Source organism: Lissotriton helveticus, chromosome 7, assembly GCF_964261635.1.
Source record: "Lissotriton helveticus chromosome 7, aLisHel1.1, whole genome shotgun sequence".
Classification (NCBI taxonomy): Eukaryota; Metazoa; Chordata; class Amphibia; order Caudata; family Salamandridae; genus Lissotriton; species Lissotriton helveticus.
Window position 1 is genome coordinate 766,117,932 of NC_136068.1, and position 24,335 is coordinate 766,142,266.

The window sequence follows — 24,335 nt, forward strand, 5'->3', positions numbered from 1 at the left end:
ATGCTCAAGAGCTACAACAATTATACACTGGTCTAGAAAGACTATAGGGACGCTTAACTCAATATGTTTTGTGCACCTTGCTGGTTGTCCCAACAAGTGCCAGCCTAGTAGGGCAAGCCCAGTTGCCTGCAGTGCCAATACCCACAAATCGTGAAGAATTTCCTTTTTGAATCGTCAAAATAAATGGATCAAATTGAAGCTGTGTTTCCCTTACGGGACCACAAGAATAGCACAGAATAGTGACTATGTGCTATAGTTCCCATAATAGGTGACTGTGCTTCTTGGGGCAAAGTCTTTGCCGCTGTCTATACCATAACACATGGTATTCCATCTATGTCAGTCTTGCCAGAGATGTTAAAATAAATGCAGAACGAATAAAGGACAGCATCTGCCCTGGATTTAGGGATTAAACTAATGGGACCCTTGCATAATGAATCTGTTTAACATTAAAGGCAAAACGGCTTCTCTGGCTATACGCCAACCGCTCGATGCACCGCTCAATTTGGAATTGAGCTTGTAGGGCAATAGAAACCTGGGGAAAAGTACATAGCATTTGTTTTATTTTAGCCTCACAATAAATGATGATGGGAGGAACAGAACCAGTGGCACTTTAAAAACAAGCAGTGGCAAAGCCAATCGATCTCAGCAATGCAAGAGCTTTTGGCTTTGTTAATGTCAATCTGTTTAAGCATTGCATGGCTAGATGGTAATTGTTCCCCAGGCAGATGCAGCACTCAAGTGCCCGCAGCTGATGTGCCGTCATTCCTTTGTGTAACCACTGGTATACATGAACAAGGCATCCCAATTTACAATTTGATAGAGAGCAAAACACAATATGAAATGTGTCAATTCCCTTTATCGAGTGCTGCCAAAATTACCTACCAAAATCATGATACTTATTTTGTTCACCTCTCAAGAATAGAAAGTACCATCTGCCTTAGTGCAATTCATATTTGTGACTTGCATGTTACTCAGACATGACTGCTTCAGGCACTCAGCCCACTGAGCTATCCGACTGGCTAGAAGTATCACAGCAAACAATCTTCAAAATGCAGAGATCATTGCATGCGTAGATTCAAATTCAGGAATCCTTTATTATATATATTCCCTCTTCCTACTATATGGTTTTTTGTGTGTCACTGTTGTGTCTATCTGGTTTGACATAAACATGGTATAGTCTGACCATACCTCCCTTGCAGTCAGTACATTGGATTTACAAGGACCACCTAAATGTCAAGGCCATTGCAAGAAAGTGGTAAGCCAACTCACCAGGCCACTGTTCTGTTATCACTGGGTCACATGTCCGGATCCTTGCAGGGCAAACTTGGCCTTTGGATGTTCTCAGGTTGATAATATTAATCCTGCTAATTAGTGTAACAGTAAATAATTCTTGCAGTACTTAGATATGTCAGCCATAAAGTGTTATGTAGTAGTATTCTATTCATTTTTACCACTCTAATTATGGTGTACATGGGGCCTAGAGACCGTGCACATGCAAAGTACCTCTTTGTTGCCCCTGTATGTAGTAGTATTCTATTCATTTTTACCACTCTAATTATGGTTTACATGGGGCCTAGAGACCGTGCACATGCAGAGAACCTCTTTGTTGCCCCTGTATGTAGTAGTATTCTATTCATTTTTACCACTCTAATTATGGTTTACATGGGGCCTAGAGACCGTGCACATGCAAAGTACCTCTTTGTTGCCCCTGTATGTAGTAGTATTCTTTTCATTTTTACCACTCTAATTATGGTTTACATGGGGCCTAGAGACCGTGCACATGCAAAGTACCTCTTTGTTGCCCCTGGTAGGTTGCAGTTTTCAAACTCTAAGTAATGTGAATTTACTTGAATGCTGGCATCAAAATTTACCAAATCTACATTTGAAGATAGGGTGCCGTCTGTTGAAAATACTTTTGTTTTATCTTGAAATTAACCTTTTACTGATCATTTGCTTGTAACCTGTAATTCTGCAACGTAACAAACCATGTGAGTGCTTAGCTACTTTGCGCTGTATTCTAAACCACAAAACGCTTACTATGCAGAGGCACTCTGGGCCTAGCAGTGCAGTTGGTGGCATGTGGTGCTTTACAATGGCCATTCAGTGAACTGAAACAAGCCATTCCCGGAGCCTGTTTTATTAGTAGACCATTAAGAAGTGCAAATTCTCTACTACTAAAACCTCAGACCTTTCTCAAAAAGAGAACAAGGCACAGAGCTTTCTCTGGCTTGGCACCGAAGATCTGGAACTCGCTCCCACTGGGAGTCCGCACAATCTCCTCCACGGCTGCCTTAAAACACGAAGTAAAATTAACCCTTATGAACAAGTTCTTGCCTTTAATGGTCATGGCTCGTCTGCTTTCTCAATGTCCCTCTGACTACATTATTTTTGGTCTGACAACTCTAAAGCTCAGGGTTGTCTGATATACCCTAATTAATAATGTTTGTTTTCATCCTGGTACATTATGGTATTAGCTAAATATGACATTCTCTGTTACCCCCTTTGCTATTTTCCCTGTACTTTGGTCCTTCCCTTCTAAAATGTGAAGCGCTCTGATACCCTTTCGGGGTCATGTTCGCGCTATACATACAACAATTTCTAAATAAATAAACCCGCAAGTTTGTTATGACGTGTTCCTGTTTTTTGTAACTTTCTCAGGGGTGGGGATGGAGGTGAGAATGAGTGAGTGAAGGGCAGCTGAAACCAAGTGGTCATATGACCTTGCAGGGCAATGGCGACCATAGGAGGGATTGCTGATGTACTGTGCGCTGTCTTGCAGACTACAAAACTCTTACTATACAGATGCACTCCAGCATTGAGGAGGGCAGTTGGTGGCATGTGGTACTTTACAATGAACATCCAATGAATTGAAACAAGCCCCTCCCGCAGTCTGTTTTATTAATAACCAGCGGGCCCTTTATGATGTGTTCCTGTTTTTTGTAACTATCTTAGGGGAAAGTAGGGGGTTGAGAATAAGTGAGTAAGGGGCAGCTGAAACAAAGTGGTGACGTGAGCTTGCAAGGCAATGGAGGTGATGGAGAGGGTTACTGATGTACTGTGCGCTGCAATCTAAACCACTAAACGCTTACTATACAGAAGCACTCCAGTGCCTAAGAGTGCAGTTGATGGCATGTGTCACTTTACAAAGACAATTCAGTGAATTGAAAGTAGCCCTTCCTGCAGCCTGTTTTATTAGTAACAAGTGAGCCTGTTATGATGTGTTCCTGTTATTTGTAACTAACTCAGGGGTGGGATGGAGGTGAGAATGAGTGAGTTAAGGACAGCTGAAACGAACAGTCATGTGACCTTGCAAGGCAAGGGAGACCATGGAAGAGATTGCTGATGTACTGTGCGTTGTATTCTAAAAAACAAAACTCTTCCTATACAGATGCAATCCAGTGCCTAGGAGTGCAGTTGGTGGCATGTGGTGCTTTACAAAGGCATTCTGCAGCACACATAGAAAGAGCAAAACACCATTAATGATTGTTTACATGCAAGAAGTTGTCATTTCCTGCACATAAACAATATCATTAAATGACGATTTGCTACTTCTATGTGTGCTGCAGAATGCAGCAAACATAGAGGTGGCACATGGCCATTATTGATTGATTATATGCAGGAAGGGGAACCTTCCTGCACCTAAATAATCATTTCCTGCAATGCAGGCACCCTTGTGCTATGGTGTAATGGTGCCTGCATTGAAGCTAGGCAGCTAATTTTAGTACCAGTAGCTATTATAAACAAAGGGGTGAGCTGTATTGTTGTAAATATGGCAAACCCCAGCATATTTGAAATGTCAGAGTGCAGAGCTGCCAAATTTGCCGCCATTTCCTTGTAACTATGCCATTTTCAGTTGAAGCATTTAACCACAAACTTACGGAATAAGCTTGCAGGCATTGTAAAACCATGGGACTTATTTATGAGCCCCTTGCACCGCCCATACATCACTTTTTTTCATGTTAAAATTGATGAGCCTGTGACGCAAGGGGCTTGCCCCCACGTTTGGCATGCAATGCCCTTTGTAACACCAACGTGCAGAGGATGTTTAGAGTACCAGTGGCACAACTTGCAAGTGGCACCCCACAGCAGTTGGAGGGATGGTAAAATGGCATAATTTTAAATAAGGTCTGGCTAGCCGGGAGCAAAATTGGTAGGGCAGACAGGTTTATCTTTAGTGATATAATCAGGAATTGGGTACAGATTTAATTTGTAAAATCAAACCTCTGGAACAGCGTTACTCAATGTAGGGCCCTGGAGCTGCTTGCCCCCTCATGAGCTTTACTTGGGGCCCACTCGTGAACAGCAGCACTGGACTGCTGTTTACTTGACTGAGCACTAATATTCAGAAACCTGTTAAACAGTCAATACTTTATTGATATGTTAACTCAAAGGAAAAGAAGCAAAGATGGTGTCCTGCACCACTTATCTTTAGGAACTCCTTCATTTTCAAAGACATTATTCACCAAACATGTAATATTATCATAAAGTCTCTTTAAATTCAAATTCTTTTTATTTCATTAACATGTAAAAACATTTCACCTTAGTACATCAGATCATATTGCTGAAAGGTATTTATTACAAGTGATAGTTTTCAAACATGAACTTATGGGCACATTTACAAGGGGACTTCATCCCCTGAGCCTTACTTTTTCAGACGTAGCAGTGGCGCAATGCCCTACACCATACAAAGCGGCATTAAGCCACTTTGCATGGTTTAACGCTGCTTTGTATGTATGGTATTCTTTCACACAGATATCTGCATGAAAAGGGCATGCAATGGCTGTTGCTGAGGGTGTTCCACTGCAACACCCATTATTTTTTAACACTACCCCAGATTTACATGGATCTGTAAATCTAACGCCATTCAAAGGGAGGCATTAAATTGGTGCAACGAGGAGAAATACTTTTATTTCTCCTTGTTTTTGCTCTTTCTATGTGTGCTCTATTCTGCAGCACACACAGAAAGAGAAAATCACCTTTAAAGATCGTTTATATTCAGGAAGGTGTCCCTTCCTGAACATAAGCAATCATTCCCTGCAACGCAGACACCCTTGCACCATAGTGCAAGGATGAGGGTGGATGATTCCCTGCAATGCAGGCACCCTTGCACCATGGTGCAAGGATGAGGGTGGATGATTCCCTGCAATGCAGGCACCCTTGCACTATGGCGCAAGAGTGTCTGTGTTGGTTCTAGGCAGCTTTATTTAGCGCCAGCGCGAGAGAAAACACAGGGGTGTGTGGTTTCACATTGTGCAATTCAGATTGGTATCTTTGTCTCTCTCTCATTTTGCACCAAAGTAAATGCTTTGTTGCAAATTGTTGGCACATCAAGTTAGAGCATGGGTGCCAGACAGAAACCACATAAAGGCTCGGCTCAGCTTGGGCTTGAAGATCCAAGAGAACCTCGAACTGAGCCAGAGTCCCAGCATCTGGCTCGAACCATCAGTGGCTCGCCCATCTGTATCACATAACAGCAATTAAAGGGACAAAAACATATGAAGAGTATGGTTTGACTTTCATCAAACAGTTTAATGAAGCAGGAATACCAACACCACATTACAGGACTCCTGGTTTTCATATTCATGACGTTCTTACTACACCTTACTTTAGTGAATGGCTATGAGACTAGGAGGCAGATTTACTAAGATTTATGACGTATTTGCAGCACAAAATTGGCGCAAATTGGCAAAAATCTTTTTGTCTGATTTTCTTTCCAGCATTAAACTTGTTAGCGCTGGAAAAAACGTGCTGTACAGCACACATGCAAAGTTGGAAAATGTTTAAAATTAGTCTAAGCACAGTATTTTGTACTGGAAGGGTAGTCTTAAAGTAAAGTGTTGTGGGGTTGAGTGTAGTGGCATAAAGTGGAGCAGAGTGGAGTGGTGTGGTTTAGAGTGGAGTAAAGTGTCATAGAGTGGGGGCGCTAAGCCTGGAGTGTCATATAGTGGAGTAAAATGCAATGGAGCGTAGAGCATAGAGTGGCATAGAATGCCGTAGAGTGGCTAGAGTGTTGTATCCTGGAGTGGAATAGAGTATTGTGGCATAGAGTGCCGTAGAATGGCGCAGAGTGGAGTATCATAGAGTGGAGTGGCATAGGGCACTCCACCCTAGTGTCAGAGAATAAAAAGTAAACACCAAGCTCCCTCAGAAGACAGAGCCTGACATTCGATCCCTGTCTTTGAATGCACAGCTGATGTGACAAGATAAGGACAAAATTTAAAAGCCTGTTTACGGAAAGCAAGCACTCATGGATCAATACGGTAAACAGGCTGTGCTTCACAGGAGGGACAAAGACATGCTTGGCTGCCTAAAATAAATAAAGCCAGCAAATAGAAAACAAGCAAATAAGAGTTACAAACCACAAAGCCAATGGTAAGCAATGGGCGAAATGCAGTCTTAGGTCAGCTTTCAGAATGTCCCCAAGAAGTCTTTAGCAACCAGATACCTGTGCTGTCTGGTAGGCTTTGACCTAAAAAGGTTCAAAGAAATATGTTGAGGAAATTGATTACCTAAGAGTTCACGGTTTGCCACAAGAGGAGGCCGATATTAATAAAATAAATATGTGTTCTGGTTCCATAGTTTCCCTCTTGTTCATTACACAAGAACTGGGGTGTAAGTGGGTCCGATGATGAGACTCAGGACTACTCTCACAAAAGAAATGCCACTAGACTGTGAAAATCAGTACATTCTTTAAAAACATAAAAAATAGTGTTCACAATCATCATGTTTTGGCAAAGTGATGAAGCCAGGATTAAACGTCAAGTCTCCGGGTGTAATGACTAAAACTTTCCCACTGTCCCATCTCTAGTCGTGGAGGTTGGGTGCTTGTGTCACCAACCTCAGTGAATAGCACACCTTGTCGGGGATCTTTTTAAAGTATTTTTCTTGACACTAGCTGGTTTAACTGAGCCTGTTTCTAAGAACTCGTAATGTTTTTAGGTAAGAGACTTAGGGCCAGATGTAGGTCGCCATTTACCTGTCGGTAACGGACGATTTCGGCCGTTACCGACCGGTATTTGGGATTTGGCATGTAGGGGGCATCTCATTTACAGAATCGGTATATTTACCGATTCGGTAAATATACAGAATCGATAAAATACCGAATCGGTAAATTTACCGATTCTGTAAATCAAGATGTAGCTGGCACTTCAAAGAGTGCCACAGGCCCTTTAGGAGTCGGTATTTACCACCCAATCCTATTGGGTGGTAAAATACCGAATTCCAGTGTACATGCACATCTGTGCATGTACACCTATGCCATGTGACACACAGACATGCCCTTAGGGCATGTCTGTGTGCCACATGGCACACAAGCCTGCATTTGGGGTGCTACAGGGTGTCAATGTGACACCCCGTTCCCCCTGGCAGGATTCGGTATTTACCGAATCGGTAAATACCGAATCGGTATTTTCCATTGTTTCCTATGGGCTTCAAAGCCCATAGGAATCAATGGGAAATACCGATTCGGTATTTACCGAATCGGTAAATACCAAATCTTACAGATTCGGTAATTGTAAATTATATATTACCTACATCTGCCACCTTCCAATTTACCGATTCATAAATACAGAATCGGTAAAATTCGGTATTTATGAGTCGGTAAATTAGATTTACCTACATCGGGTCCTAAAGGCATAAGGAGACTGTGAAACCTATTTCATTCACTTTCAATAATCAGTTCACTGTATTTGTACACTAGACTCTGCAAAAGTAGTGATAGCAAGCAGGATAGGCTTACCCCAGGTGAGGTAGAGAGATAGCGACTCAGACACAGTATTGTCAAATCTATGACTCATCTAGAGGCTAGGGGGCTTAATTTAGTGAGGAGTATGAAAGGAAACCCTCAAAATAACTCCACAATTCACTGTCTGCACCATGTACATGGGCTTCCCCTGCGCACACCTTAAACTTGTTGCGCCTCACTCTACCGGCATCAATGCATCCCCCGGTCACATCATAGAGATCATCCTTTTTGGCCCTGAGAAAATGTTTGAGAGTATCTACGCCCTGGAAGGTCACATGCCAAAGTATTAGTGCAGGAGAGTTTGACTAAACCTCTGTCCTCCCATCATATGTTCACCTGCTGCTCGGTTGTTCATCTTTCCATCCCTTGGCATCTAAGACTTTAACACCAAGCACAGCCAACTAAGTGACAGCAAATCACTACTGTGGGCAACTCTGGAACACTAACCTCCTACTTTATGCATCTTTTGACAGCTAACCTCATGAAACATGTGCCTGTGCTGCCATATCTAGCATTAAGTACTGTTGTTTTTGAGCATCTTCTACATCTCCCACATACCTACTTTGTCATCCTAGCATGTCTCAATGTATTACTGTGTTCACCATTATTCATATTACCAAAATAGTGTTGTAAACCCTATAGCACTGATCCTACACAGCCAGTCTTCTTGTCTCAGAGCGCTGCTCTGCTGCTTTCAGTGATCCAATCTCCATCAATAAAGAGATTAGACACAAAAAATGGCCAACTTGGCCGATAGCTGCTTACGAGAGAGGTACCTGTTGCTAGGCCATTCCGATAACAAATTTAAAACCTCATTAACGTCCCAAAGGACGGAGTACCTAGGTTCCGATGGGAGGGATAACCGAATCCCCTGGAGCAATTTCTTGACCAAAGGATGCTCTTCAACAGGCCCGCAACCGCTGCATGGCCTGCTGACATCACCGACTGAAAGGTGATGACTGAGCGATAAGCCATTCCCTCTGACACAATGGAAGCTCCCACGGGATCCAAACGTTGTCGCAGACAACAACCCATACAGCGAGACCAGGCCAAGTGGTATCTCTTAGTCATACTGTCTGCCCAAGCTCGAAAGAGGAGGTCTGCTACGCTTCTCAAAAGGCCTGAGACGGGAGGAGCTACGCTACGAATCAAGATGGCCGCATAAGCTCCCGGCTCCGTCAACCTCCGCCAACAGCTCGCTTATCCTGTCTTTCATCCTGTCTGCACACCTGATTTTCTTGTCTATGAAGGTCTACTGCTTCCAGAGGTGCAATCCCGAGATTTCTACCTTATCGGCTGACGAAGATACGCCGTGTTTCTATTCTCGGCCTAACATCGTGTTGAAGCCGGGGCCTCGATTTCTAGACTACCCGAGTCGGAGTTGAACAACATCGGCCGTGAGACCTGGACTGAGCCCGGTCTCCCGAAGAGTGCCTGAATTGTTGATTTTTCTGACGATCCTTTGAACGATCCACACCCGGGATACGCCAGCGTGCTACGCTGGCTGCTGTGGTGGAGGCCCGGTGCCCGGAGCCCTTTCTGCCCCGTGGGGGTCGACGGGCTGGGTCCTCCCTGACGGCGAAGGTGTGTTCTATAAGACGAGGAGCGCCCATTATTTGTGATCAGATTTACGTGGCCTGTGACTCCGGAGCAGCCGGCCTCCGGGGTCCGAACCCGGCTCTGTCGCCTACTGAGAGGAGATGGAGCGGACGGAGGGCACGCCATCACTACGGGCCGTTGTGGCCGCCATTGGGGCGCTCCATTCGCACACAGTCGCTGTGTTTCGGACACTGATGGTGAAAGTGGACGGTATCCTGGCACCTGAGGACGACACCTCGTTTGGTCTCCAGCTGGAGATGGTACCAGCGATGCATGGCATCTCAGAGGTCGGGGTCCCTGTGCATCGCCCAGACTTTATGATTCTCGACGGTCCCCTATTGCCGGCTAGCCAGCCCGTGCTTCTCACTAGTGTCTTTTGCCTGACCCTGCTGCCACCCATCACTGCTATGGACAAACTTCCATGTGGCCACGAGTTACTTGCTGATGGTTTCGGATGCTCGCTGTTCTTGGACATCTTTCCTAGTTCGAGCCATGTACTTTTATCCTGTTTTCGATCCTCTTATGCTGCAAAGAACTTTTATGGACGCTCTGCCTTTTCCATCAAAATGGCGGCTCGAGTGGCAAGGACTCTTAGGACGGACCGTACTGGCCAGGGCTGAACTTTATCGCTGGGTTCCGATATAATAGCTTTTATTAATGCCGGGGTTGTGCCTATATTGTGATGGGAATTGGGTGGCTGTTATTTATCCTACCGTGACTGGTTTGTATAATTGCTGAATATTGGTTTTATTGTGTCTCCGGGTGGTTGCTGTTGGCGGTGGGCATGGGAGTCCGGGAGTGTGTCTGCTTTCTCCTCCTCCGCTTTCTCTTTTCTTTCCCTCTCCTTTGGGGCAATTCCTGGGCGACAGGCATGCTGTTAGTGGGGTAGGCCGTAGCCATTACAGTGGTGTAGGGTGGTGGGTGTGGGGGGGTTTGTTATTTTAGTTTGTTTTGTTCTATGGTCCCTTTCTTCTTTTTCCGTCTGTTTCTGGGAGGGTTCTTTACCTCTTTAGTAGGGTTGGCTGTCTTTCTTTTCCTTTTTCCTTTCTTATAAGGCTTCTACACTCAACTATGCCTTTAGGTTACTGGGGGGCGAGTTTTCAGAATGGTGCTCTGCTTTATTGTTTGCTGTCGTATTGTTTTTGCTCTAGGTCCGCCTCGGCGACTGTATTGTTTTGACGACTGTGTGGTTCATCAACTGATTCTCTTTGCTCTGCGGGGTACGTCCCCCCCTTACCTTTTCTTATTTTATTATGTGGTGTGACGCCATTGCTCCTGCAGCCGTTCCTACTCTATATAACTTTAAAAAAAACGAAAACCTCATATATCCTTATGCTTTGCAGTGCGCACTCACACATGACGTATCTATGATATTGCTTTTTTCGGTCGTGTTCTTGTTTCTACATCCTGATTCATTTGATACGCTTGCGGCCGGCCCCTGTGGTTGTGGGCCTGCGCATGTAATACTTTGCAAGTTCCAATAAAGGTTTTAAAAAAAATAAATAAATAAATAAAGGCCTGAGACTTGCCATTGAGACAAGTAATCCTCCACGCCATAAGCGGGAGATTGCCGTTCCTCACCAGGGGGTGAGGGTTGCTGGCTGGATTGCTCAGGAGGTGAGGCAATGGGTGTAGACAGATCGGAGCAGCCCAGGAAAGTTGCATCAAAATTGGAAATCACACTTGCAACTTCCATACTGGAGTGATCACCACCAAATCCACCTTCTGTCAGCGCGCCTGAGCCATCAGCTTCATGATAATGGCAAACGGAGGAAAAGCATAACCCTGCTCCATCGGCCAGTTCTGGAGGAAGGCATTGGTTGCTACTGCCCCCGGATGCGGCCTCCAACTGAAGTACTGGGGAAGTTGGTGATAGAGGTGTGACACAATCATGAAGTGGCCCCACAGGGAGAGAAGGGACTGAAACATTGGAGGGAACTGTCGCCCCAGACTCAAGTCCTAAAGATGACAGGATTGCCAATCCGCTACCTGGTTGGCCGAACCTTGAAGATGGTCTGCTGTCACTGAAACCTGATACTCCAAGCAGGACTCCCAGACGTTCTTGGCGAGATCCGCAAGAACTGCCTTGGACCACGTGCCCCCAGGTGGTTGATGTAGCGGACCACCGTCACGTTGTCCATCTTGAGCAGGACACAAGACTGCACCCAGTCCTTGGTCCAACACCGGGCTGCAAAGGAACCTGCTATCAACAATAGGCAATTGATATGGAGCAACAGTTCTGCAGTGGACCACCTGCTGCCAGTGGTGAAGTCTCCACAACGTGCCCCCCAGCCCAAACCACTGGCGTCAGACTCGATTACCAGATCTGGCTGTGAGTCGAAAATGGCTTGTCCTTTCCACGTCTCCAAATGGGAGAGCCACCGGTTGAGCTCCTCCCTGGCATTGTCGGACAAGGACACCTGCTGGGCGTATATCAGGCTGTGACACCCCTGGGATGCCTTGAGCCTTTGCAGGGCACAAAATAGAGGTGACCCGGGAAAATGGCCTGGCAAGAGGACGATAAGAAACTTACCACCCTGGCAATGTTGTGCAGGAAGGTCTTTGGCCTTGCTATCATCCATCGTACCTCATGGCGGATCTTCACTATCTTCCGGCTGGGTAGAATGAGCATAGCCTCTACTGAATTGATCACAAAACCCAGAAAGGTGATCGAACAGGGGGGCAAGAGACTGGAATTCACGTGGCTGATAACAAACCCCAGTGACTGAAGAAGCTCCATTGCATTTGCAGCTGGTGAGAGAGGATCCGAGGACACTGGTGCATGAACAACATGTCGTCCAGGTATGCAATCCTCCGTATGCCCCCTGCCCTCAGGCCTTCCACCACTGGCCGCAGAATCTTGGTGAAACACCAAGGTGCCAACGACAGGCCGATAGGAAGAGATGTGAACTCGAAAGTTTGGTTTTGGCATTGGAATTTGAGAAACTGGCGATGAGGTGGGAAAATCTGGACCATGAGGTATACTTCCTTGAGGTCCAGCCGGACCATCCAATCGCTGAACCGAAGGAGGTTATGGAGCAGATTAATCTCCTCCACCTGGAAGTGGCAGTATACAAGCCACTCATTGAACTCCCAGAGATTTATTACCAGATTCTGTCCCCTGTTTGGCTTCGGCACCAAAAACAGGTTGCTTAAAAATTCTGACGGATGTGGGGTGGAAGGACAAATCGCCCCTTGGACAATAGCACCTGTATCTCCCACTGAATGAGAGTGGCTTCTTGGCCTAAAAAGAAGAGTGGTCGGGAGGGGACGGTGCAAGGAAGACCCATAGAACTCCACCCAAACCCTTGCACTGTCTGAAGCACCCATGCATCAGCTGTAAGAGCCGTCAGTTGTCTATGAACTGCGCTAGCTGACCACCCAAAGCAATAGAATGGGACTATTAAAGAACTCACATTGGGAGTAGGCGGCTGCTCTGCTGCAGGGACCATTGCACTGCCATCTGTGGCGTGATCGACCCCCCGGTAGGGTAGAATCCTCCAAAGCATGAAGAATCTTGCCACTGCCCTCTTTGGAAAGGTTGGTCTCTGCCGTTGGCGGACTGGGAGGAACGGACAGCCGAGTGCCCCCTACCACGACCGGTTTCGGACAAAACACACATTAAAAATGCGCTTCACAGTTGATCGGGCCTTATCCAGGGAATTGAACACGGACACAAACTTGCTAAGCTCCTTAATGAATGGATCACCAAAGAGCCCGACCTGAGCCACCTGATCTGCCTCTGACATAGCTAATTCCCCCAACTTAGGATCCAATTTGATGAGCAATGACCTGTAGCTTTCCGTGGAAATGGCACAGTTGGTGTTACAGAGAAAAATAATCACTCACTGGGCCCAACTAGAAAGGACGTCAGGTGGAATCAGAGCCCTAGATGCCATAGCGTCCTCTGCCATATCAAAGATGTTTACCAAAGGGCCGGTAATATCCAAGAGCTTATCTTGGCATTACCACCACCAGAAGCAGTCAATGCCCTTCTTCGGGTCCTTGATGTATTTGGTCAAGAAGGTAGCCATACAAGCATCTATCTCTGGCGTTACCGCCACCTTGCCTTCCAAAGAAGGCCTGGGGCATTCCACCCTGTCGGGATTGGACCTCTTGGTCCAGTGGTTTATGCAGCCTACTGGCCACATACTTGGCCACTTTATCACAGGGGACCCACTCCGAGGATCAGGCCTGTAAGAGATCCTCAGGCTCTAAAAGTTCTGACTGGGCATCCCGTGGGACATCCGTAACAGGGCGTGAGTCAGGGGGTAGGTTGGAGGAAGGGCACCAGGACCGGTCGAAGTCCATATCCCGTCTAAGAAAAGGTAAGGTGCAGCACTTCTACAATGACTGTGACAATTAGCCTAGGAGTTTTTGTTCTTGCTGAAATTCCAGGTGTCACCCGAGACACAATTGTTTTTATTTAAAATAGAACTTCAAGTTCTGTATTTTAGATAGAAACACAGCCGCCAAGAGCCAGATTCCTTTCCCTTGTGAGTAGCTCCATCTTCTGCTCCATAGTTATCACCCAGGGAAGCCTACTATATGGGGCAGATATCAATTCCCTCACTCTCTCCCGATTAATTTCTAAACAGATTATTACATTGATCGCAGTCCAATTCAAAGTTAATAGAGTTTCATTCAGAATTTTGGACCAAAGCCTCTCCTCTCCGAGGGTTTTAGTTGTTATTGTTACATTCAGATTCTACAGTATGCTGGGTTTTATTTTGGGGAATCCAGTCATGACTGTAGGAGCACGAGGAGGTAGAGGACTAACCCCGGACAGACTTGTGCATTGCTGCATTCCTGTGAGCTGGGTGGGACACACACTGGAGGAAGGAGATCCAGACTCCTCAATACATTTCAAAAGGTGCTCTTTGATTCAGGGAGAGCACAAATGAAAAAAGTAGAGAAGAGAAAACAAAAATAGAAGGGAGGAAGGAAAATAAATGGGGAAAGGAGAAAGACAGAAAGGAAAGGAAGGAAGAATGCTGAAAAGGAAAGAATTATTGCAAGAAAGAAGGTGAAAGATAATAAGAGAGATTAGAAGGGAAAAAGAAAAGTATCGAAAAAAAGATAACTAAAGAAAATAAAAGAGAAGAAAAAAGTAACACAAACAAAGAAGGGGAAATGGTGGAAAAGAAAAAAGTAGAGGTAGAAATGAGAGAAAAGAAAAAGTAGAGAAAAACAAAGCAAAAAAGACAAGAAAATAGAAAGAGACAGAAACTTAAAAGGGTTGCACAACAAAGTAGTAGGGAAACAAAAAAGAAGTGTAAAAAGGTAGGACAAAAGATAGAAAGGAGAAAAAGAGGGAAAACAAGAAGGAGGGGAGAAAAGAAATCAAGAAAGGAGAGAAAGACATGAAAGAAAATAGAAAGAGAAGGAAGGAGAAGCAAGAAAGATAGGAGAAAAAGAAAAAAATAACTTTTCAAAGAGGAAAGGCTGTATCTTCCTGTACTGTCAGCTATCGAGCCCTCACAGAAGTGACACACTGTTTTAAATAGCTGCTTTACCAGGTGCGAATCCCTACAACAGACGCACCAACAGGAATGCCAGCCGGTTCACCCTGGACCTCCAAACAAAACTTCTGAAAACTAGAGAAGAAAAGGCGCCACAAACAGACACCGGAGAACCAAGCAGCCCACAACAAAGCCATGTGCCAACACCATCACCTCATCAGATCCTCCAAAAAGACCTCCTTCAAGGACCGCATCGACAACAACGCACACAACAGCAAAGAGCTCTTCAACATTGTGAAGGAACTCTCCAACCCCAGCTCCAACACCAACGACATCCCACCATCGAAAGACCTGTGCAACGCCCTCGCCTCCTTCTTCCAATGCAAGATCGCAGACATCCACGACAGCTTCAACAACCAGACCACCACGACAGCCAATGACACCTCAGACCCCACAGCTACCACCCACAGCGACCCCCTGCTCACCTGGACTAACATCAACAACAACGACACCGTCAAAATCATGAACACCATCCACTCCGGCTCCCCGTCAGACCCGTGCCCTCACCACATCTTCAACAAAGCCAACGCCACCATAGCACCCCATCTCCGCAAGGCCATCCTTCGAGACCCCGACCTTCCCGGAAAGCTGGAAGCACGCTGAGATCAACGCCTTGCTCAAGAAAACCAAACCCGACCCGAGGGACCTCAAGAACTTCCGGCCCATCTCCCTACTCCCGTTTCCGGCGAAGGTCATCGAGAAAACCGTCAACAAACAGCTGACCCTCTACCTTGAGGAGAACAACATCCTGGACCCGTCCCAGTCTGGGTTCCGTAGCAACTATAGCACAGAAATGGCCCTCAGTGCCGCCACCAATGACATCAGGGCCCTGCTGGACAACGGCGAGACCGCGGCCCTCATCCTCCTGGACCTTTCAGCCGCCTTCGAAATGGTCTGCCACGCATCCTATGCACTTGCCTCTTCAACGCAGGAATCCGAGGCAAAGCACTGGACTGGACCACCTCCTTCCTCTCCGGCAGAACACAGAGCGTCCGTCTCCCCCCTTTCTGATCCGAAGCCTCCAAGATCATCTGCGGCGTACCCCAAGGATCATCCCTCAACCCAACATTGTTCAACATCTACATGGCCACGCTCGCCCACGTCGCCAGACTGCACAACCTCAACATCATCTCCTACGCTGACGACACACTGCTGATCCTCTCCCTCACCAAGGATCCTCGCACCGACAAAACCATCCTCCACGAAGGAATGACAGCCATCGCAGAATGGATGAAGAACAGCAATCTAAAGCTGAACTCGGACAAGACAGAGGTTCTCATCCTCAGCTCCACCCCCTCAGCCTGGGACGACGCAACCTGGGATTCATCCTCGATTCAACACTCTCCCTGACCAAGCAAGTCAATGCCATCTCATCCTACTGTTTCAACACCCTCATCATGCTCTGCAAAATCTACTGGTGGATCCCCACCGTCACAAGAAGGACGGTCACCCAGGCCCTCGTCAGCAGCAGGCTGGACTAGGGAAACGCCCTCTACGCGGGAGCCCCGTCCAAACTGCTGAAACGACTGCTGACAGGAAATGATGATGGGTGAGCTACTCAGAGGAGCATTAAGAGCCTGGCAGCATGCAATCGTCCTGTTGGAGACCCCTGCTCTAGTCACTCTTATGGCCTGGGTTGTGGGGCTATCAGATTTGGAGTAGCTCCTTTTGTGACAGACTACTTTCATGTATAAGTTCAAGTTGGTGACCTTGAATGCCAGAGGGGCCACCTCGAATTTAGATGTGGTCAGCATCACTGCCTGCGGATCGAGCCGTAGCCCATGTGCTGAGTGTAGTCAGCCACCAGAAAGGAGTTGGACTGTTGCATGGTTCAGGTCATCATTAAGTGGAGAGGCTGCCATGGTGACCCCTGCGGACCCGAGCCCCAACTGACCATTGAAACTGGAGCAACCTAACTGCCATCTGAGGGAAGGATCAGAGCAACTCTCCGTCTCACCTGAGGCAGCACTATGGATGCCCAGCCACTGCAACTGCAGAGCCGCATGTGCTACTAACCAACAGCGGCTGCTTCCTCACCCTGCAGAGACTCCATTCATGCAGTCCTAGCAGCGTGAGTAAGACTGATTGCAGGGATGGAAGGCCCCGGGGGAACTTGGTCTGCCATGTAGAACACTTTCGAATTTATCAGAGTCGAAGTGGGACTCCTGAGATTTGAATTACTAGTGGGTTTAAACTTAATGACATCTGTAAAGAATAGGTAATTACAGCTAGTGAGAGGGAAGTGGGACTCAGGGACCTAACTATTGAACACTAGAGCCCTGACTTCAGGGGGCCGTGTGTATTGTTTGTGTATGCCATATTTCACATTGTCTTTGTCCATTAATACATAAAGGCAAGATTTTGGACAATAATTTATTGTTGCTATTGAATGTATTTTGAGTTGTGAGCCTCTGTTCACCCCCTTGTATCTACCTCTCCCTTCAAGAAGCCTTTGACTGCTCGACCCGCGCTACCACTGAGAGTGGAGTACTGAAGGGTTACTTGGCCCAGTTGCTCAGGACCTATAGCAAGTCAGGACTCAAGATGTCAGAAGTAAATGGCCTCAACCCCCACAGTTGGGCCCAGTAGTTCCTGCTTGCTCTGTGGCTCTCTGAAAGGCGTTATGACAGCAGGAAAGGGGGTGTATTTTGTACATTCAGCCAATTTTTGCAGTTATGACAGACACAGCTCCAAATATAGGAAAATTGGTTTAATATAGGTGAGATCATATAAAAGCTGCACAGGCACATACTTGCTGTCTGGAGAAAGCAAAAGAAGGCTCTTTGTCAGCAATTTAAAATAATATGTTCAGTACGACACTACTGAAGAGGCTGGGGCTGCAATAGACAATGGCAGTCATTCTCGCAGGGGAGGCTCATCTGTTATGGATACATTATCAAAAAGGAAGCAGATTTCTTATGTACCAAGCAAGCGAGAATTCCTTATTTCTACCCACTCCCAAAAATTCATAAAAGTAGGCTACCACCACCAGGCCGACCTATGGTGTCAGGCATCAATCCCCTTCTGGAACCCCATTCTTGCTTCTGTGATTTCTTTCTCAAACCACTAGTTCAACAAACTTCTACTTATTTACTTATTTGAAAGACAAAAAAGACTTACTGAAATTACTTAAAGAAATGGGGTTCAACCCACAGCCCAATTTGCTAATAAGCATGGACGTTGAGACCCAACATACAAGTCTCCCGCAGGATGAGACCATCCAAGTGATAAGGAATATCCTAGATGACACCTCCGGGGAATATCAAACACTAAGACACTTTGTGTTGGAATGTATGGAAATTGCCCGTAAAGAAAATTTCTTTGAGTTTGGGACAAGTTATTCCTGCAAACCCACGGAACATCCATGGGTAGTATTTTTGCCCCAAGTGTGGCAGGGCTCTATGTTTTTGACTTAGAGAGAAGACACATCATGGATGCTAATAATTCCTTCAGGAGAAATATTAGATTCTGGAAACGATATATTGATGATGTGATTCTTATATAGGAAGGAAGAGAAACCGTGTTCCTAGAATTTTCAGAATGGTTGAACAAACTCAACAATAACTTGAAGTTCACACACACTGTTCACACACACTATAGGCACGGAGGAAATCACCTTTCTGGATGTGACAACTTTCTTTGAAAATGATGTTACAAACAAATACCTATTATAAACCAACAGCGGGGCGTGGCCAAGATGGCGACTGGGTAAGACATGCTTTGTTTGTTTCCCTGCTCCCGTCCACCCGCTGCAACGCCAGCTGACATTACAGAAATGCAAAGTTTCCCCACATTGACAGGGGACACTGGCGCAACCCTACAGAGTTCCCAACAAGAGGTGCCGGTGCTGGGGTACCACTCTATATCGGCCCGAAAACTGTGGATTCTGAGGAGCAAGATGGCAGTGGCCTCCTGAGACCGTGCTAGTGGGGATACGCCCTGCGAAGACCACTTGGGAAGAGCAGCCCTGGAGACTGGGTGACTTGAGAAGAAGTAAGAGAGGTCTATACTAGCGTGATCTCTTAGGTTGGGCCAGGTACAAGGAGATGCAGCCGGGGAGCTAACGGAGGCCAGGGAGGAGCAGATGCGGAGGGCGAGTACAGCGATGTGCCCCGGGCCTGAGCCGCATCCAAAAGTGACAGCAACTTGGGCAGCCACGACGGGGATGCTCAAGCATATGTGAGGCTGGCACGTTAGAGTACCGACCCAAAACCACCTAGAGCCCCAGAGGCACGAAAGGAGTCCCACTCAGCATTAACTAGACCGGTGTGAGCGAGAAAGAGGACGGCCTTGGGAGGCGTGCCCACTCCGATGGGTTACTGGCCGGCAGGGAATGGAGTGTTTGGAGCGGAGGACGTCTAGCGAGGTAGAGCACAGTCTCTGGGACAGGGCACGGACCAAGGTCACCCGATGCAGTGCAATCATTTGGACAAAGGTAGAGGCTTCTGCGGTGGGGCCTGTGGCCAGACATGCCGTGCTAGCACGGCGGGCAGCCCACACGAGGGACACAGAGAGGTGGAACCCTGAGACCTGCCAAGGTCAGAGAGGGGAGGCTCAATCCTCCTGACAAGCAAGCAAGAGGGGCAGAGTCTGGTCCCTGAGGTAAGGAGAGGCCATACGAGGAACCTGTGCATCTGGGAGACAGGTTCAACAGCGCGCTGTCCTAACCTTGAGAGGAACAAATAGAACAAAATAGGGGCGAGGGGGCTCCCCCCACATCATATCCCTGAATTCAACCACTGATTACCCAACAACCGAAGGAGAGCTTAGGGAGGCAGCACTGAAGCGCAAATATAAGATGCCTAGAGACGTTCAGGTGCAGGCCCATTGCATGTGGAAGCTCAACGGGTGAGATACATTTGGAAGAGACTGGAGGGGGTCAAAACCCGCAGTTAATGCTACAGAACTCGGCCCCTTCCTATCGGCTAAACTGCAGGAGCCCGCCCCATAGGGGCTTTATAGAGAACCGACAAAAGATATCAGATAGTCCAGAATTGTTACCATAACTAGGAGGGTCTTGAACATTCTTAAGGTGGCTCCACGGACTTGGTTTAGTCATGTCTTCAGTGAGGGGGAAGAAAGACAGGAATTTTAAGGACATGCTAAACAAGCTCCTGGCGGCAAGTGGAGGAGTGGGGCAGGTATCATCTACCATGCAAATGCTGCAGGAATCAGATACTGCTGAAGAGCCCGTCACGTGCTCTTTCTTGGAAACTTTGTTTAATACGCTACAAGAGGATTTGCAGACTCTCAGAGGGAAGTTCTCGAAAAAGCAGAAAGAGATCCGATAGAATGTCGATGCAGTGGGGGAACGAGTGACAAGTATCAAGGACCACGAGCTGGCCTGCTGCGAGGAGGTGAAACAGCTACAGCAGGAGGTCGTTCGACTATGGGCCCAGCAGATTGACATCCTGGCACATGCCGAGGATTTGGAAAACCGTTCTCAAAAAAATAACATTCGTATTAAAAAAGTTACGCCCAAGGAGGAAGGCTCGGACATCTGGCTTATCTACAAGACCTCTTCAGAAATATATTGGAGACCCCTCCAGATATTGAAATCAAAATAGACCGTGCACATAGGGTGGGCTTGCAAAGGAGATCGCCTCCTCCCCCACTGGATATTTTGGCTTATCTACCGGATTTTCAGTTAAAAGAACAACTTTTACGAAAAGCTAGGGATTAACAGCCTCTTAACTACCAGGGTCACTTCATTGCTCTTTACCAAGACCTGGCTATGATAACTTTACAGAAAAGATGAGACTTCTGGCCGGCTACGACACACTTGCTCAACCTTGGAATCACATACTCATGGGGACACCCCTTTAGAATGATCTTCAGATGGGAGGGAAAACTGAACCAAATTAGATTGTTACAGGAAACATGCTGTGTCCTTGGCATCAAACACTCTCAACAAGAGGAACCGGAGAGAGGTGGGGCCATGGCACCTCGAGATCGATGGCGGTGGGCCTGAGGGGGTCGACCCATGGAGCATAAGGCGAAATCAGACCTGTGACGATAGCGCAAGAGAGACAAGCAATTTTAGAAACTCTCCAAAGATGGCACTTGAAATTTCAGGGAACAGATAAGTGGACAGAGCGGGGCTTGGCGGGTGGCGGGAGAGGTTCCTGGGAGCGAGGAGAACACTTATCGGCCACATTATGCACCCAACTAATTTGTTTACCAGAGGTCTCAACCTGCGGTTCCTGGACTAAATGCTTTTTTCTTTCTTATCTCCAGTTGGTGTTAGGGAGGACTTGGTTGGGAGCCGGTATTCACAGAAAAGGGGCAACAGAGGTAACACACGTTAAAAAAAGGGGAAGTGCAAAACTCCAGAAAAGGAGAAAAGGAGGGGAAATAGCGGTTCATCGATAGCTCAGCCTAGCCACACATAATCCCTCTTAACATTTCAAACTACATATTGAAGGTCCTTTCTATTAACGCGAAAGTCCTTAACAAACCCATTAAGAGTCGGGCCATCCTTTCATATTTAGAAAATTCTGAAGCAGATATATGCCTCCTCCATGAGACCTATCTCTTAACTAAAGATTGGCACCGCCTACGGTTGTGTGCCTTCCCCAACAATTATTCTCTTCTACCCCAGATAAGAAAGCGGCAGTCGCTATCCTGATTGCTAAGCGCTTTAGAGGGGAGGTGAGAGACAAGGTAGTGGAAATAAAAAGGAGACAATTAATTTACACATTCTATGTAGGGGGTAATTCTATGGTGATAGGGTCAATTTCCGCACCTAATTTGGGACAGGAGCTCTTTTTTTTGAGTTTCAAAAACCTTTATTGTAGGAAAATACTGTTGAACACGGCAGGGTCATAACTCTTGGGTGTATGGGATTTATAGGCGCTCATATAATAGTAAACACTTAATTTCCCTTCACAGGTATATTAGTCTGGTGCATCCAAAGTTTGGGAAGAGAACACCCTACTTCCCTAAATTCAATCATAGATTGAAAAGCTATAAAAACAGTGTTTTTTGGAGCACACAAGCACACAATTTAGAGTCTTAGTTATGTAAATATCACAAAATTAATTTCTCGAAGATAAACAATGGGGCTCTTGTAGTTCTTTTCTTTATTTTCATCACATTCCAATCCCTTGTGCCAACGCGTTTCGCCGTGGTTGGGTTAACCTGCGGCTTCGTCAGGGCTGGAAATAATACAAAATTTACATTTGTAATACACAAATTAGGTCCTTAGGTCTATGTTGTTAGAGCCCACATCATTGCAACTACCTGCAAAGGAACTAGACAACATGTGCAGTGTATAGTATATCAGAGTCTTCTCTTATCATCAGGTATCATACTCACAATGTACAAGCATAAACATAAATCCGGAAAAATACACACATATCCAGGTAATATTTTCAACATCTAATTCAAAGTGACAGTGTGATCATATGTCCATTATTTTAAAATAACCTCAATGACCAAAGTGTTTTAAATGTATGTAACCCATGTGCAAAAATATATAAATCGTGCATCAATTTTGATGCCAGTACCTTAGACTTCTCACATTTATATTGCCTGATGGAGTAGAGGAAAATTGCTTGTTACTAAACAGAGTATGCGAGGCAAGGTATATTTAGAAACTGTCTATCTTAAGATTGCCATGAGTCACCAAAACAAAAGGTCCTACCTCGCTGGAGTTGTTGCACGCTAGTTATCTCCGTCCTCAAAGGTTTATGATAAGTTAGTCACAACTTCAAAGTCTAGTAAACAGTTTCCGTGTGTCAGTCAAATATAAGCAGCAAATTCGGTCTAGAACAAAATCATGTAACGTCCTGATTAGTTTCATTTATCCCCTGTGTTTGCACAAAATCTAAAAAGTTAGTTAGTTAGTTATAGTGGTATTATAACTAACTTTGGAATAGAGGAGTATCTGTGATATTAACTTAAGGTAAGAGTTCATTTTTTAATTTTTTTTACGATACACAACTAGTCACTCTGTTGCCTGTGGGCACCAGCGTACGTGATGATACCGTTTGGATTTTGTGCAAACACAGGGGATAAATGAAACTAATCAGGACATTACATGATTTTTTTCTAGACCAAATTTGCTGCTTATATTTGACTGACACTCGGAAACTGTTTACTAGACTTTGAAGTTGTGACTAACTTATCATAAACCTTTGAGGACGGAGATAACTAGCGTGCAACAACTCCAATGTCAATGGTTTCTCCGTGGAGACAAACGGCCTGAGGAAGACCTGTTGAGTTCTGTCCGTCAGGAAGGATTTCACCCAAGCCAGCGGGTCCCTCCTATGCCCACCTCGCTGAGGCGGTTCAACAAAGTGTCATGCGATATCGTATCGAATGCTGCGGATAGGTCGAGAAGGACCAGGATGGCCTCCTCAACCCTATCCACACACTCGCAAATTGACTCAGACACTTCCAGTAGGGCCGACTCTGTACTGAAGTCTGGCCTAAAGCCTGACTGGGAGTCATGTAGCATCTGGTTAGATTCTAAATATTCGGACAGTTGATCCTGTACCGCCTTCTCCAGAACTTTTGCTGGCTTGGGTAAAAGTGAGATAGGCCGATAGTTACTGAAGCATAGTGGATCAGCATCTGTTTTTTTTAAGATAGGTAGCAGCATCGCATGTTTCCACAGAGAAGGGAAGAGGCTAGATCGTAGAAAGGTATTCCATATTTCTAGCAAAGAGTTAATCAGTAGCGGGGCAAAGTCACTTAGAATTTGAGCCGGGGCCGGGTCAAGCGGGGAGCCTGATTTACATTTTAGGAACAGAGACAGAGCATATTCTTTGGTCAAGGGTTTAAATGAGGTAAACACTTCATCATGAGAAGTGTCATTGTCTACAATCGCCGCTGAGTGATTCTGATTGATTGCTGCCGAAATGTTAACGATCTTCTCATAGAAAAAATCTGACAAGCCATCACAAAGCGATTGACTTGAGACAGCAGAGCAGGCCAAGGCAGGAGGGTTAGAAAATTCTTTAACAATGTTAAAAAGGGTCTTAGTTGAGTGTTTCGCCATTTTAATTTTTACTGCAAAATGATCTCTCATAATGCTGCGCTTGAGTTTATGGAACTCTTTAAGAGCTGATCTGTAGAGGGTTTTGGCCGCCGGGTCATATGACCGGTGCCAGGCACGCTCCAGTTTTTTGCATCTACTTCTATCCTCCCTAATTCTTCTGTGAACCAGGGAGCCAAAGGCTTGGACCTTAGGGAGGTAAGATACTGCATTGGGGCAATTTGTTCAATAGCGGCAGGAAGGTCATTGTTAAATTTGGATGCCTCAGTGTTAAGGTCACCCGACAGTGGGCCTGTTCTGCTCATATATGTTTGTTCCAAGGACTTACAAGTGATCTTGTGCCATTTTCTGCCCTGTTCTCTGATCCCCGATGCGGCGGGCGAGGTGAGGATACTTCAAACGGGATCAAGAAGTGTTCAGACCACGTGAGAGGCAGAGAAGGGAGCACCTTGAGTTCAGCCCAGTTGGA